The sequence below is a fragment of the Adelges cooleyi genome, unplaced genomic scaffold (genome assembly GCF_023614345.1).
Source record: "Adelges cooleyi isolate 19-005CV unplaced genomic scaffold, UGA_ACOO_1.1 ACOO_flye_CR_arks_rails_tigmint_CR_PRNA_23, whole genome shotgun sequence".
NCBI classification, from domain to species: domain Eukaryota; kingdom Metazoa; phylum Arthropoda; class Insecta; order Hemiptera; family Adelgidae; genus Adelges; species Adelges cooleyi.
Window position 1 is genome coordinate 7,078,914 of NW_026095893.1, and position 16,638 is coordinate 7,095,551.

General features: G+C 28.6%; 1 protein-coding gene across 3 annotated transcripts in view; it reads left to right on the top strand.

Moving 5' to 3' along the window:
• The window catches only part of LOC126835547 (lachesin-like), a 144,271-nt gene that overhangs the window by 89,039 nt on the left and 38,594 nt on the right, over positions 1-16,638 (top strand). The gene's annotated exons all lie outside the window — the stretch shown is intronic.

Genomic DNA, 16,638 nt, shown 5'->3' on the forward strand with positions numbered 1-16,638 from the left:
GCATTACCTGTCTTACCCTATAACCTTCTCCAAAAATCAAACACGATTATCTTTTTAATCATAGTAACATAAATATTTTTTTGTTTTCGTTAAAAAAGTTAAGGTTATTTTAACAATTTTTTAGGATATCAAAGCGTTTCAGTTGATCAAGTTACAAATGAAAGTACTTAAGATATCTAAAACTAAATTTCATTGCTAATTATTGATTACTATAAACAATGATAGAGGAATTTTTTTAAAGTGATCTACTCAATATCTTATAGGGGTTAATCAGTTAATGCATTCCCCCCCCCCCTCGTTGTGTTATTACAATTTTTTACAACTTTTATGCTATTAACCCCCTCCTAAATAAGTTATTCTTATATGTCAACTTTTGGAACTTAAATGGTCAAGTTTTTGTCATTAAAGACCTGTAATGAATGTATTTTATAATTTTTCAAACGTTTTTACTCAACTATAGATGCACACACATTAGCCGACTTTACACACGAGAATGGCCTTAAAAACACAAATAATTATAATTCGAACGTTTTAACCATTATACAATTATTATAATTAGTTATAACTGTAATGACTTATGACAGTTGTTATTGGTATACGAATATCAATTTTTTGCCATAGGACATTTAGTTATATTATCTATAATACGATATTAGATATGTCATTTTATTTTTCAAGTTTTTAATGAATCAAACATATCCTAGTGGTAAACATACACGTTTATTAGTGTTCTATTATGTTGATAGGGCTTAGGAAGGATGAATACTAATTTATTAAACGGTCATTTGTAAACATACACATATTCTATATTGGTGTAAATGTATCCGTATTAGTGGAATTTTTGTTAATGGTTATTATATAAGCCGTGTATTTTTGATCTGGGTCGGTACTATATTAATATTTTTATGACGCAAGTATGAAAGCGAAGCAAAAAGTGTGAATTGTAAATCGAGTGGCAAAATATAATAATTACTTTGTTTTGTTTAGTAAACATGTCTTTATACCTCACTGCAGCTGTTGTACAAAATATGTTAACCGTAAAATAAAATAAAATGATTGCTAATAACAATAAAAAAAATCATCGGCATCCGTAAAACGATTAACATAAAAAAAACATTGTATTAATGTTTGCTTGTATAATAGGTGGCAATTGAGTTAAATGTTAATGAACAATTGAGTAAAAATAAACGAATCTCATTAACACTGTATTTTTAAAAAATATATATATATATAATACATGAATATATAAATGTTTAATATTATAGAATATTATTTTTGCAATAATCACAAACCGGAAATCACTTGTAGTTTATACTGAGTTTAGTTTGTAGTTATATTGCGTACTTGATAAATAATAATTATAATATGATTGCCAATGGTGGTTTGAACTTACTTCGAAGTTCGATGGGTAATTTTTTTTTTTTAATTACGAATATTTAACTATTTAAGTATTAAACATTTTGGGAAAATATAAGCATTTATAATTGTGCACTTATGCGTTCAACATTACATAATACGTATAATGTTCAAACGGACCTTTTATCAAATTAAAAAGATAGTTTTATTTTATATTATAATAATATGATTTTATTGAACAATTTATACAGTTGAAAAAACATGTTTTATATGGCGCTGTAAACACAAAATACATGTTAGTGTAATGAACGGCATTCACGCATAATAATAACGTTAGAAGGGTTTGGATAAAACGACAAAATCGTTATAGTATTGTATAAAACAAGTTTTCTAATTATATTAACTATTATGCGTTTAACATCATTGTTAACGGCTTTACCTGAAATTTAACCATACTAATTTTTATAATAAAACCGCCATCGTGGAAAAGATTACATTTTATTGTTGTTACGCGGCGTACGATTTAATCCTTCGGTAATAAAAAGTAAACCAATGCTGACGTTTTTGAACATAAACTGTTCAAAAGAGAGAAATTCTAGTGAACATTCCTTTTGTCTTACCACACTTCTAGAGAATTCGTAATATTTGAGTATAATAGAAGGATTAGTGTTATGGTTTCATTAAAACTGTTTCAACAAGCGGGTATCAGAAAACGTTATTGTAGTTGTCATTTTCACATAAGTACATTGACCATATAAATATATTTTTTGAAATTATATTCATATTGTGATTTATAACAATTACAGAGTTTACACCGTTAATATATAGATGTATATTTATCGGTCGCAATGTAGTACCCATTAAAGTATTGATCAATCAAAAACTACAACTCTAAGGCAGTATCACGTTTTTATATATTTTATTATTATAACTATATTAAGATTTTTTCCCCTTTGAAAAGTCTTTTATATTTTTATGTAAAAATGATGCCGTAAAGTCACTTAAATTTGCCTCTCGCCTTCGAAGTAAATCTAACAGGTACCCCGAAGGTAAAAAGGGAAATGCTTTGTTGTATTAAAACAATGAGTTGTTGTTTCAATACCAAAACCGGATATCCTTAGCCTCCTCCATCCCTCTCCGACTCACTTTTACAGACAACGCTTTATCCCGGTTGGATATCATTATAATAATAGGACCTGCATTTTCAGCGAAAACTTTTTGACGCAATAGATAATGAATAATCTTTTTAAATTCAAAATAAATAATATTTCCAACACTATCAATTAATTTCTCGGCAAACAATCGACTTACCACATTATTCAATAGTATAATAATTTTAGGTTAGGTTAGGTTACGTTAAAGTTATACATTTACAATAAAGTATATTGTTTTCTGATCCGTTGTAATTATTATGGCCAAATTATATTCTGCAAAAAAGTAAAAATGTCTTAAATTAATACCCTTTTATGATTCAATGGTAGTTTTTACTTAATTATTCACCTATCCTACACATTTTTGTTTCATTTCCAACGTAATAGTTTTTTAGAAGAACTTTTATCTATAATACCGTCTATATATATATATATACAGGGTGATCCAACTAACGTAAGACACTCATTTTCTCTGAAAATATAAATATTTTGAAAACAATTTTTTTTCCTAAACTTTTAGGTACATATTTTACTACATTTTGAAAATTTTTATTACGAATCCTTTTAAGCCAAAATGGGGGATTTTTGTTTTTTTTTAATGGCAACATATGTTTTTAAATACATAAGTTTGTAGACAAAAAGTTAAAAATTATGTTAGTGTTTGAGTTTTGAATTTTCATTTATTTGTTCATTTGTTATGACTTTATAAAGATTTGATTTTTTGACTGTATTTCTTAATATTTTCAATCGTTACTACAAAGACGAGTAGTTTTATTACATTGCGTACAAATAATTTGACATGTTACCGTACTCTGTACCTTAATCAGATATAATAAATAACCTATAATCTAAGTAATCTGTAGATAAGAACCTTTGTCTATTTCAAAATCTTTTATAGTGAATTCCTAGTTGTTAGAATGTTATCGCCAATTGGACAATGCGAACATAAATATGAATTTGATGTGCTACCGGTTTTGGACAAACCGAAGAAATATGATTATTATTAAGAGGAAATGTAGTATCTTAACAAAGTCATAACTAATGAACAGTTTAATAAAAATAAAAAAATTTAACGCTTACACATTTTTAATTTTTTTGTCTACAAATTTATGTAATTAAAAACAAATGTTGCCATTTAAAAAAACCAAAAATCCCCTTTTTTGGCTTATAAGGATTGGCGATAAAATGTTTTAAAATATTAAAAAATGTAGTAAAATATGTACCTAAGAGTTTAGGAAAAAAATTGTTTTCAAAATATTTATATTTTCAGGGAAAATGAGTGTCTTACGTTAGTTGGATCACCCTGTATATTTATATATATATATATATATATATATATATATATACATATATAGCGCAATTTAATTTTAAAAGACAAAAGTACATAATCCTTTAGTAAAAATGCAATTATAAATCTAATTATAATACTACAAAAGGAATAATACCACTAATTTTTATTTCTAAATAACCCTAACATAACAAAAAAAAAATGGGAGTTCCCATCGAATCCTTGACTGCTTTCGACCTTCCTAGACCGTAATGGGAACCCAGGAACTTATATTATTGTTTTATGCTGTAAAGAAAATATGAGGGATATCAATTTTTACTATAATTATCTAAAAACAAAATATTATATTAATATATTCTTCTTCTTCTTCTTCTGGCCTTCATAACTCTCCAAGAGTTTTTGCCGCCATCACTAAATCACCCCACTTATCTCGATCCTGCACGATCTCCCTCCAATTCTGTGCTCCAACGTCCTCCAAATCTTTTTCCACGACATCCATCCATCTTTTCCGTGGACGACCTCGTGGCCTTCTTCCTTCCGGCTTCCAATTTAATACTACCTTGGTTAATGCATCTGTGTTACGCCGCATAACATGCCCTAGCCATTTTATCCTTTGACTCTTTATGAATCCATTAATTGTAACTATATTTAGTTCTTCCTTTAATTCTTGGTTGAACTTCCTGCGCCATTGACCGGTCCTCGGATCCCTGATCGGACCACATATTATATCTCCACAGATATCTCCATATCTTATTTTCAAAAGTCCTCAGTCTTCGCTGTGTTACACTTGTAGTAGTCCATACTTCACAACCATATGTTAGTATCGGCCTTATTATTGATGTATAAAGTCTTGTTTTTGTCCGCTTGGAGAAGAGTTTACATTTAAAGAACTTTAACAAGGCAAAAAACGCTCTCTCTGCTTTTGTTATTCTTGACCCTATTTCACGAGACCAATCATTTTTCGTACTTAGTAGTGTACCCAGATACTGAAACTCTTCAACTTTCTCATAGGGTATCGTTTCAATCACATCCGGCGATATTTCGCTACTCAAGAGTTCCATTAATTTTGTTTTGTCTGTGTTTTTCTGTAGTCCTATTCGTTCTGCAGCACGTTCTAGTATTTCAGTGGCTCTCACTGTATCATCCAAAGAGTCACCTAGAATATTGAGGTCATCTGCAAACCCTAGCACTTTAATTTGATATTCATTCACGTTTAGTCCCCTAGCTTCGTTTTGTAATACTCTTACTGCCTTTTCTAAGGCTATATTAAAAAATAATGGGGAAAGTGCGTCCCCCTGTTTTAGTCCTGTTTTGACGCTGAACGTTTCCGACATAGTATTGTCTACTCTTACTTGATACTTCACACCTTCCATGGCCAGCTTGGTTAGGTTTATTAATTTGTTTGGAAATCCAAATTCTTCCATGATATTATAGAGACTATTTCTGTGTATGCTGTCATAAGCTTTCCTGAAGTCAACAAACATTTGCCACATGTTCTGGCGATACTCATATTTCTTCTCTATAATTTGTGCTATAACCGATAATTGTTCTATAGTTGACCTACCTTTGCGAAATCCACTCTGGTATTCACCTAAGCATTCTTCTGCATAGGGCATTAGGCGGTTCAATAGAACTTTGGAGAATATCTTATATACTGAATTTAGCAGGGATATCCCTCTATAATTGTTGCATTCAGTTTTATCACCCTTTTTATGGAGTGGTATGATTATTGCTTCGTTCCAGTTTTCTGGCATCTTTTCCTCCTGCCATACCCTATGACAAACCCTGTAAATAAAGTTGTACATATCATCTCCACCATATTTTATAAGTTCTGATGGTATGCTATCAGAACCAGGTGCCTTCCAGTTTTTAAGGCTCCTTATCGCTGCTCTTACTTCTTCCTTGGATATTTCTTTTACCAGTGGTTCCGCTTTCTGAAATGTTTTGTTCTCTATCGGGTCGAGAGGTATTGTGCCATCCAATAAATCAGCAAAGTATTCTTTCCATCTTATTATTTTCTTTTCTGGCTCCATAAGTATTGTCCCTTCCCTATCCTTTACAGCTTTTAGGCTTGGGTTAAATGTACTGTACTTTTTGATGGTTTTGAAGAAATTTCTTATGCTACCTTGTGATCTATCCTTTTCTGCCTCTTGCAGTATTCCATTCAAGAAGCTTCTCTTTTCTCTTTGCAACACACGCTTACAATTTTTTTTTTTTTTTATTAATTTATTAAATTTAAAAAAAAATATATATAATATAAAATACGTTATTTAATTTTAATGTTGTTTTTCCAAATTATAAAAAAATGTTAAATAATTTCCTCATAAATTGAGTTAAAAATGATGGATAAACAATTATTCAAAATTGTCTTCGTTTTAGATAGGTATGTTAAACACTTTTTTAATCAACGTTATTTTCACTGATTTAACTTTATAAACAAAATATATTATAAAATATTTTTTTAATATAATTTTTTTATTAAAACATTTTTGTGTATTGATTCATATATCAATTAAAATCAGACGAATTATAAAACGTTTAAATTAATGGTCCAGGGTAACCGGTCATTTCTAGCTTTTGAAAATCAACGGATTGATTTAAATGCAAGAGGTAGAGTCATTGACAATTGAAGGGTTAAGTGGATAAAGGTGTTAACTGACATTTTTGAAATTGTTCAGGAACGCTACTTTTGTAACTAAATATTAAAAAGCTATAGAAACTTTTTTGATATTACAATACAATACAATTTTTGAAAAAAATGTCAGCTAACACCTTTATCTACTGGCCCCTTCAATTATAATAAACAATAGTAAATAAACAGTTTTATTTGGATATTTAAAATCATTATGATGTATTGATTATTTGAATTTTTAGCTGTTTTTAAATTAGAATATTTGATTATAGGTACCTTTTTAAATAATAAAAGACAATAATAATATAAAATACTAACATACAACTCTTTTTTTTATTTAGGTAGTCATTTGTCAACTTAATAATATAATTTTTTAAAATTGGAAATCAAAATAATCTCTCTAGTGTTAATATAAATTGATCCTAGATAAATTTGGAATAACTCGGAAATTACCATAATTCATGGCTGTTAAAATATATAATGTAGAATATTTTTTTAAATATTTTAGTTGATTAATGACAGATAGATGACACATTAACATAAAATAAAAGCTAGTGTTATTTGTATTACTAATATTTATTTAATAGACATGTTTATATTTAAATAGATGACAACATTTAATCATTAAATAACTAACGTTAAGTATTGAACTTTTAAACTTTGATATTTCTGCTTGATAAAATTTTGTTAAACTGTTTCTTTAAGAAAGCAACGATGCGTAATACAATTTAGGGATATTGAAAAAATAGCTTTTGCCTTTTGAAAGGTTATACTACAGGAAAAATGCGTAAATGGTACTTTGTGCTGGTCATTATAACATTTTGTGTTGTCATTTACAATAGATGGGAAAAATACTTTGTTTAGTGAAAAGGGGTCAGTCTCAGCTGTGCAATAGCTGGGCAATATTTTAGCTTGTGATAGTGTTTTATTATCATGTTATGATGTTTTCAACATATTTAAAATTTATGCATTTTCATAAAAATGGGTTTAAATTTGCTAAAATATATTTTCGTAACTCGTTTTTGTTTTCAATAATTTTGTAATAAAAAGCATTCCTTGTGCATATACATTTCTTATTTAAAAACTTTCCTAAATTTTTAAAACTAAACATCAATAAAGTAGTTACAAGGTCACGAAACACTTTAAAAAAAAATATGCTACTGCTTTAAATTATTATATTTATTATTTGCTGGAAAACAAAAAAAACATATTTTATATTTGATTAATATTATGGTGCTTACCTTTTTCGTAAAGTTACACAACAGTTGTAATATTCAAAAATATCTATAAATCACTAATAAAAACGTATATACTGTAAAAAGATCTCGTTAAAAAAGATATAATAAACAACACATGTAAAATCTCATGTACTTTGGTTGAAATCTTTGAAAAAAATATCTAAACTTATTTTGGCTAATATCCAGAAGCGCTCATGCCAGTTTCCTCCATTATAAGCTTAAAATAAACTATTTAGATTACATCGATAGAAATTTGATCAATAACGCGTATAATAGTATCTACCTTGCATTAGTATTCAACTAGAAAACAGAACTCGTTACTTAAAACATAATCGTAAATACGTGTTTGGACACCATAGAAATCACGCTGGTGTTCTTATCTTGCTCAGTTTTTATTACCAACCGAAAGCAGTAATTTTCCTCGTCGACTATAGTCGGTACTTGAAAGCTAACTCACATATATTATTGTGTTAGATATAAATTCTTTTACTACCTTGCGGTCATTCGTTGTACGTCCACTCACAAAACAATATCCAAAATAAGTTATAAGCCCAAAAAAACATTTATTCTTAAAACCTATAAACACCATCACCGCTAAATTTAATTTCCTATAGTAAAACCCGCCTACAACCCATCTAGTATTACTATATAATATCTGCCTAACTTATAATTATTTATTTTTATACGCAACAGCCTATTAAACTCGCACAAATTAAAAAAAAAATTGATTAATATATCCTAAAAAACAAATAATAACACACATTATTATCTGAGCGCTCGGTACTGCCAGTGTATCTTTACACGAACCAATTTACCTAGTTTTTCTAACCCACATAACACTTTTTCCTCTTAAGATAAGCTTATGAAATTTAAAACATAGATTAAATTCGAGTAGCATGAGACACTGTAAAAAAGTGAGCCCTTAACAGTAAGCCTTTTCAAAAGGGGAGAATTTCAAAGTTTTCATTTTTGTTACTGACTTATTGACTCACTCACCTACATCATTTATTGTATTTTATTTCATTTATCGGTCATCAAATACAGAATATTTTAATAATCGTCATAATATCATTATTTAATTCAGTCTATATAACCTATACCCGTAGTGATATCTACATTGTGGCCAAGTCTGCTATTTATGTCTCATTCAGAAAGGTCATGTTTCATTTAAAAAACTGGCCAAAAAATTGGCCAAGTGTTAACCAATACAAATAAAAGAGCAGCGTTGCTCATGAAAGTAAGCGAAGTGAGATTATGGACTGAATAAATAGCAGACTTGGCTACAATGTAGATATCACTACTTTGATAGGCTGACTTTTCTGGTAGAGGGTTTGGAACTTGGCCCTTTTTCACTGTTATATTTTTATTGGAGATATAGTATTACACACTAATAATAATTGTTTATAGTAAACATTTTTCACTTTAGAAGAATACACTAAAAATTTAATGCCTCATTGTTATTTTATTAATAATAATACAATCTTTCGAATTAAATATCAGTATCTTCTTGTATTATATCACACTATAAAAAATAACACATACAAAACTAAGTATTCTATTGAAGCCCAAAGCAAACGTATAAGCTAACGGAAATATCATATAAACAATAAAATTCCTGTGGGTTCCTTCGCACTTTCTAGTAGCCGAAGCTATCCATTCTCTAGACTGTACTTCCCCTTAAAAACTATAAGTTCAGAACTATTAATTGTACAATTCTATAATATACAACTATGTGGAGCATTTGAAATTTCAATTCAAATTGCAAAACTATTGAGTATTGACTCATATTGTAAGATCCTCATTTCCGATAAATTAACATTTATGGTTTCTCAGATGATCTAGTGTATCATATTATCAAATTTGTTCTAAAAAAATATGTGTAAATGTTTACTTGTTCATAATAATTTGTATAATGTTTTATCATTTATTTATAAGTCATACGTATAGTACAGTTATATAATATTCTATGCGTACCCTACTATGAAATTACTGACGACATTTTGTCACGATTACAACTTTCATTATTTAAAGGAATTGTACTATTCATAAATTCACCTACATACTCATCATAATCTAAAATGTTGAAGCCGAACATGAATATTTACTGTCAGTTTAGACCGTTCTCACGTGCATTCCATTTAACACTTCTCATAAATTATAAAGTGAATCAGTTAAATGAAATCCTGTAAGTTGCAGCAACATATAAAATTTGTTTTGTTAAATTGATGAATTACATTATGTTTTTAAATTCTTAATGAAGAAGAAATGCATTATTTACCCTACAATAAACTACAGACCATGACACCATACAAATTTAGGTTCGATAGTAGATTTAACACACACATCCTCTTCCATTACTAAAACTATAGTCCTAATCCAATCGATCCTATGTTAAGGAATTTTAACACATTTTCTATGCTAAATCCTTTTAATAATTGTTCTTTAGTTGATTTACATAATTTTGTTGTTGATATCGAAAAAAATACTGTTACCAGACTGTATAGTTATACCTAACATGACAAATGTAACCAAACATGTTGATATCATATTTAATACAATATATTATAATATTTTTTAATGAATATATGAGATTAAAGAAAACATATAAAATGCAATGACATAGAACGTCTATTGTATCTTCCAAAAAATGTTTAAAATTGAAGTTGTACAATTAAACATTTAAGTTTTGAATACAAATTTTAACCATTTGCTTTTAATCAACTTTTGGGTATTGTATGCTATATTGTACACTATGGGTACGTCACGGTCGCAATTCTGTTTAGCTTTCTGTAATCTGGAAAGTTTGTTGCTACTTGCTAATATGTGAATTTGTGTTAGGCGCATGTATACTGTTTGCCTAATTATTCCAGTGTCTACTCATAAGTTATCCATACATTAACGCCAACATACATTCCCAGTTTGTTTTTCAGATTTAGATTTACAATAAATCGGTATAAATTTCAAAAACACATATTACAAGTACGTATTTATTTCGATTGCAAATTAGATAACTGATAATTAGATATTTTAGCTTTGATGCAGAGCTGAAATGCTATTAAAACTACAATAATGTGTGTTTAATTTGTTCTCAAATAAAATATAGAGTAGCACATCAAGGCAATATTAAATTTAATAAAATGTAATAATGAAATATAAAAGTTACAAGTATATAATTATCTATATTTTATTGATTACTTTATATTGATTATATCATTGCCTACATTCATGAGGTATCAGTATGTTAGAATGGGTGACCCGAAAGGATAAGAGTACTCGTATATTCATTAGTCTATATGACATACAAATTAGTCAAGGCAGTCACTGGCATAAAAATTGAAAAATTTGACAAAGTGACTACAAAAAAATAGCTTTCTTGCAAATCTGTATTCTGTTCTGGTATTACTACCTATTAGAACGACAATGTATTTATTACCTTTTATCAAGGTGATTTGAATTTATTTTATAGTTTTATCTAAGTATTTTTTATTTAACTTATGTATATTCTACCGTATCAGAGAAAATCTATAGTTTGTTCTGTTTACATTTTTAGAAATATTGATAAAAATAGAAAAATATAATTGTCTACTGAAATCGTTTTTAAAAATAGTTTAATATTTTTTAGCTTGAAATATAAAATAGTTTATACTTTATAATTTATAAGGATTTAATACATATTTTAAACATTTGTATCCAAAATGTATAAAATTCTGTTAAATCTTAAGTCTGCGCTCATCTGGTCGATACCGTGACTTACGGTCTTAAGAGTATTTAATGAGTCGGAAGGTTTATATTAATACATTTTTTAGGCAAGTATTTAGTGAGATTTTGTCGACAGGTTTTAAATAGAAATGATATTACTAATTACATGTTTTTTTTGGCATCTCTCCTGCAGGTCAACATTTCACGTGATAGCAAAAAAATATTATGATTCTTTTTTTTAGTATTAATGCTTTTCAGAATAACTGATATAAAACTAAATTATATACAAATAACGAATAAAATATTTTAAAAACAATTTCTGTCTCTTACATAAGTTTTTTGCTTAACGCTTCTAAAAGTTATATTTTATCCGCAGCTGTTATTTCTGTTCAAGAAAAGAACAATTTACGATAGTTTGGACCATTTGGAATTTTTTTTACACGTATTAATTTTTATTTTTTTACTTTTCCCATTTGCAGTTTCATTTTAATTACCATGGTAAAGTTTACGGTGCTTTTCGGGCAAGTTTCCGGTACATTTATCATTAAGCCCGGTTAAACTCTGATGAAGAACTTTTAGGACCTAAAGTTGACAGGGTTGGAGGTGCACAATGGGAAGGGTAGGGAAGTTAGGTTTTCGTGTTTTGTCTGCATTTCTCCCCACCACCTTTGGTAGTTTTTTTTTTTACTGTTATTAACCCCTCCGTCGGCAAGAGTACCATACTCGGCTATGTGAATGTGCCCACTCTTACAAAAATCTCAATGAATCAACCTGTCACATTTATTTAATTAATTAACAATTGTCCCCGGTAAGTTCGTTGTACACGGGAAAATGCCATTTGGCTGTAATGGAGATAGGAGTAAAAAAAAAAAAAGATAATACTCTCTCCGGTAAAGTGTGAAATCCATTTCCTACGCCGCTTATTCTTTATGTTTGTTTCATTTGATCAGATATATAGTATATTATATATTATGAAAAACAAATATCATCCAAATTACGCTTAAGTTTCGACTTATCGTAGTATATTTGTGTTATTTTTCTAAATTTTCTTTTCAATAGTGGTTGCGACTGTATTTTTACAGCAATTTTTTTTTCCTGTGATCCATTAACATTCACCCGCATCCGATTTCAACGAATAGAGATTTTACAGCTAACCCATCGCACGTACTCGATGATTTATATTTGCTGAAACCATAGAATAGGCAATAACCATAGAATTAGTGGTTTATGTTATTTTTTTTTTTTTTACTCGAATTAGTACAGCTATCTCGTTATGGGTTTTTAATTGAATTCAGTACACTAGTTTTCACTAAATCACTGTCCCTGTATTCGGAAGCGTACGAGCGCCAGAAGAAGTCGAATGCAAGTTTCCTTACAAAACGACCGTGTCCTTACAATTTATTGGTTAGGTGAGCACGGTGTCCTGAATCGAAAATTAAACTTAAAACGATAAATCTCAGCTCGGGCAACGTAATGAGATAACGCGAACGACGGCAGTGTTTGGATGGTAGGCAAAAAGGAGGTCGGAAAAGATACTGCGTGGTATCTCGGATGAACGACAGTCTAGACTTTTGAAATACATGCGAATGCACTTGGCAATCTTCTCTTTTCTCGGGTTTCCCCTTTTACAGAAGCAAAAAAAAACAAACGCTCGTTAAAGTGTTACAATTTTTTTATTTTTTATTTTTTACTCTGTTATAAATTAGTCGACTTTTCCTTTCATTATCAGCAACACTAGCTCGTGTATTCTTCAATCTCTCGACGATAATTTATCGTTATTTGCATAAAGATAATGGCGAGTTAGCATCACGAGTGGCTTATGTTTCGGGCCTTGACATCCGACGGGGAAGACTAAACCCGTTATTACCATAATTACTTGTTCTTTTATCGCACGCTTTACCGTTATTGTTTGTATCTAAATTATCGTTACAAATAATATCGGTTTAAGACGAGAAAAAGCCTGACTACATCTTCTAGCGAAAACAATATCACTAAACAAACAGCAACTAAAAACACTATATAATTTCATAGACAATTTTTTGTATTATTATAATAAACGAGAGCTAAAAATTCTTAAACTTAATACTGAATAGAATAATAATTGTGTAACGATTGCTAATGAGGTTGTTGATGACATGCAGGAATTATATAATGAAAAATTAAATGATACTAATAAAATACAAATTAAACAATATTTTAATTATTCATGCATTGTAACTTTTGTATTTAAGTCTGCTGCGTTAGATTCATTTTTCATTAAAAATGGGATGACTTTGTCACTAATATATTATATTTTACCACTATTCTTCGCTTTAAGAATAATAGTGCTGTAATTCGCATTGAAAATGCGAAACAAAACAAATTCTACGATAATTGCTTCTAAACGAAAGAGAAGAAATTTTGGTTTTTTAACATTACGTTACGGCTGAGTATTTTTCAGCGACAATTAATTTTTTTCTCGTTGTAAAATGTGATAAAAAAAGAGCTGAAAAATGACAGAAAACTGCTTTAAGTAGCCGTATTCCGTAGACTTTACTTATAAAAGAGATTGTTTAATGACCCGTGATTCCTGTCGGTTCCACTGTTAAAAGGCTTAAAGTGAAATGTGTCTTATCACTGGAATCATCAATCTCAATACGACAGTGAAAAAAATGTATTTTTTTTCGGTCAGGAAAATGTAATAAAAAATGTGTACCGAAAATGTTTTATTAAATAAAATAAAAATTTATAATTTCAAATGAAATAATTACTAAAACTTCATCACGAAAATTATTTCGACTGTTCTATTTTTATTATTACTGATAAATGTATAATTATAAAAGTAAAATGTATTTTTTCAAAAAAATGATGAAGCAGTGAAGGTATTGGATTTAGTATGATGGGGCTTTTTTTTTTATCTGTATACACTGTAACTTTTTTAATACTGGACCAATTCCTTCGAGTATCAACTCTATAAATCACAAATTTCATCCAGTTGGTACTTGGAGGGTAAAAGTTGGAAAAGTTTACTTCTTCATAGTTAAAATTTGAAAGTGATTTTATCCGAGAGGACTAGTACAGTAGAGTATAGTCATAATGGAATCAAAGCATAGAGAGGAACGGTCACCGGAGAGATTACAGGTCTACAGGAATTATTATAAATAAAAGTGATAAAATTGAATAAAATCACTTGCAAAGTAAAGCTTTGATGCTTATTTTTAAATACAGCACCTCAATTTAATATTTTCTAACTTTGCTGGCTTACACTGTGCTTGGTTTGGACTGTACTGGCTTGAAAATACTAACTACCGATTTGCATCGAAGCGTTTTTTCGAAAGTGATTTTATTACTTTCAGATTTAAAAATTCCTGTGAACCTGTGACCTCCCGTCCCCACTATGGCCCGACCCCACGGTGCTGGTTTTTTTTTTATTGACAAAAATGTATTTACAATCTGTACATTAAGTAAATGTGATAAAAAAAAGAGTTACGTGACAGTAATAATAGCGTTATGGGAAGACACTGTAGTGATGGTGGGGTGATAACCCCACCATCACTTCAGAAGTATCGCCCGAAAATAAAAAAATATAAAACGTAATGTTCAAAAACAACAAAAATTAAAAGATGGAAGTATCTTAAATTTTTATTAAAAAATAATAAACAACATATTCTTAACGATTTTCCAATATTTTAATCATATTTTTTCAAACAGTAAATGGAAATTTATTTTTAATTAAATAGAACAAGATGTTTAAAACATTTTAAAAAATATTTTATAGTAAATGAATCACGTTGAAAGTAGCATAAAATATTATTTTTTGCAACTGGAAACTATTTCCAAATAAAACCAGACGTGCTACACGAAAACTGAAACCAAATTAAGATTCAACGAGGAAATAAATCCAATATAATAATTACATTTTGGTTACTGTTGCCAAAGCCATGTTGTTTAGTGTAATAAATCACATGAACAATTTATTATATCCATGTATAAAGAAACGAATATCTGTTTGGAGAAATAAAAATAAGCTTTACATTATTAAAAAATTATAAAATTTGTGAAATAACATTCTTAGTAGTGTACATTTGTATCCCATAATACCTAGTATTAAAGTATTGTTAATTTGTTTAATAAGTAGAGACATACAAGAAATAACCCCAATATGTTTTTAGAAAAATTATATTATTTAAGTGGTTAGATAATACTTCTGCAGCCTACACCCCACACTATACATTCAATGTTTTTGTGATATAGTGTATCAATTATCGGTAGTTTAAAAAAAAATATAAGGTGGAGAGGCTTACATTACCCCTGTCACCCACTCCATAGTATTTTCCAAGAGTATATTGTTCTATTTACTTTTCGTTAATATTGAACAATTAAAAATAATGTAATTAAATGGTATTTTAAGTACATTTGAATATTTTTTTCATAAGTACTAAATGTATAAAATCTTTCGGATAAGTCCGAGTTGCAATAGCCAAATGGGCTAGAAAAATAATTGTAATTTGGTATTTTCTCTTTATAAAACTTTTTTATTTATGTTATTTAAATATTTTTATAAAATTACTTTTATACAATATTTCGTGGAGTGCGGTACCACCTCCAGTCCTAAACCTTATACTTCAGTAGCTTTAAAAGTAATTATCCGAAACTGGTTATCGACTAGTCAAAATGTTCAGCAAATTATTCTTAATCTAAAAAGTTAATTAAATATATACGTTACCACATATATTTTTAAAGCAGATATAGCTCTGGGAAAAAATGAAAAATATAAAAATTTGAATATTGTGTAATATTGTAAAACAAGATAAACTGAAGTGTCTCATTTAAATTAAATTTTAAAAAAATGAGTGTCGTTACGTTAGTTACGTTAAATTGATCACCTTATATCCTGTATTTGGAAAAGCATACAGATAAATATTATAATGCAATAAATAAACGACAAAATATAGTCAATAGAAAGGTATTTCGTATCTTTTATTAAAGTTAACTTTGAAACTGGCCTTAGCGGCATAACTTATTTCAAATATAATTTTTGTCATGAAATTTAAAAGTTTTTTTTTATATAAAAAGTTTTTTTTTGACATTAAGGTGTGCCTGAACATAATCGAAAAACCCCGTAATTCCCTCTGTGAACAGAAATTTTATATTTGCCGTCTTTAATAACTGTTAACTGTATTTATTGTAATAATAAAAACTCGATACCAATAAAACAAAAGGATTGGTACATATTAGTATGCATTTTGATCATTTAAATTTAAATTTGCTATTTATCAACAATAAATTACTAAT